We start from the raw sequence: 2030 nt of genomic DNA, 5'->3' as shown, positions 1-2030 counted from the left end.
TTTTTTTTTTAGTAAAATTAATTGGAAAATGCCAGTAGAAAAGAATAAATGTTCTGGGGAAGAGCTGGATTCCAGGACCTATTCCAGGGAGTTCATAACCTCCTGTTATGTCCCCTAGGGAGTCCAGTATCTTCTGGGCTCTGTGGGTACTCACACACATAGGCACATGAAAATAAAACTAATCTTAAAAAAAACAACAAAAACAAAAACAAGCAAATCCAAACACAAGCAATGGAGCTGGAGTGATAGGTATTTCTGTCTGGTGTGGGTGCTGGGAACTGAATTCCAGTCCTTTTGACAGAGAAGCAAACACTCATAATGGCTAAGCCATCTCTATAGGCCCCCGTTCCCTTGGAGGATTTATAATGATGGAGTTATCAAGTATGATCTCTGAGTATGGGGAGTGGCTGAGAAGAATACTGAGGGTGAACAGACCGCTCAGGCACCTAGTGCCATGGTTCATATGAAACACAAAGTGAAAGGATACCTTTAGACTCCAGCTCTTTCCCACAACAGGAAGGATAGGTTAAGATGATTAGCTGACCATTACATTTTTCACTCCGTTTGTACTCTGATTACTCAACATTTACTATTCACGAATTGATGGATTGTAAAGATAGGAGACCATACCCTGGGTTTCTAGGGTGACATTGATACCATTTAGAAGTCTGGTCCAGGAGCCAGCATGCCTGCCTGAGCACCAGCACATAGTTCTCTGCAGGGCTTCATGCACGTTGGCTTGAATTCACAGCACTACGGAAGCCGGGTATTACATACTTGTAATCCCAGCACTTTGGAGATGAGGACAAGAAGATCAGAAATTCAGGATCATCTTCAAGTGCACGGTGGCAGGTGCCTTTAACAGATGAGCTATCTTCCTAGCCCAGGATTATCATCATTTTACTATAGTTATTTGAGAACAGACACGCTCTGTGTAGACCAGGCTGATGTACAAGTTTCACTACTATCGTGCCTATCTTCTGAGAACTATGACTATAGGTTTGAGCCACCATGTCTGGCGTGAATTATTTTGAGGCTCAAGTAAAATGTGTACACAGAGGTTAGGGCGTTCTACCTTTGATCCATCTATATACCCCAGCCCAGAACTTTTTTTTTTTAATGCTCATTATTTAAGGTGGGTGTAAACTCGAACAGGTCAGAGGACAACTCAATTCTCTTCAGTCACTTGTGTTCTGAGTGACATCTTACAGCTCCCAGCATCACTACTCTTGAACTGTAGGGTCAATACTAGGGAATAATACAGAGCAATAAAGAATAACAATACAGGGCTGCAGAGATGGCTCAGTGGTTAAGAGCACTGACTGCTCTTCCAGAGGTCCTGAGTTCAATTCCCAGCAACCACATGGTGGCTCATAGCCATTTGTAATGGGATCTGACGCCCTCGTCTGGTGTCTTAGGACAGCTACAGTGTACTCACATACATAAGTAAATAATTAAAAAAAACAAACAAAAGTAAGGCAGAGCAGCTCCAAGGTGACTTATAGCTGAGTAGTACAATGGTGTCGGTACTCTGCAATGGGATTGCTGGGAATGACAGAGTAGCACAAGGTTTCATCATAAATCATGTGTTTAGAATAGCACTAACTTAAGAGACCTAAGTTGCTTTTTAATGAAAATGGTTTTCATAGGAAGTGAAACCAGAGATTACATGATACAATCCAAGTATGTTACACAGTATACAATAAACTGGCCTCTGCTGTTCTAGCCAGGACACATGACTAGTTTTGTCTAATCTCTTTGAGAGTCTCAGAGGATAACCTTAATTCTGGATCCTTGTGTGTTTACCTTTTGAGTGCTGGAATTTTAGGTGTGCACTGTGTTGACCACATTTTATGTTTAATTTCTTCAAACTTCGTGGAATATTACTTAGCAATATGTCAGTGGATTATCTTTTAAATTATATTTATCTCTTCATGTGTGTATGTATGTATTACAATATTGGTAGCATGCCTGCCATGGTATTCATGTGGAAGCCAGAGGAAGTTTGATTTTTGACATTTGAGTTGTGA

This window comes from Mastomys coucha, unplaced genomic scaffold (genome assembly GCF_008632895.1).
Source record: "Mastomys coucha isolate ucsf_1 unplaced genomic scaffold, UCSF_Mcou_1 pScaffold1, whole genome shotgun sequence".
Lineage (NCBI taxonomy): Eukaryota > Metazoa > Chordata > Mammalia > Rodentia > Muridae > Mastomys > Mastomys coucha.
The sequence above is the reverse complement of the archived record's forward strand: the minus strand, read 5'-3'. Positions refer to the sequence as shown.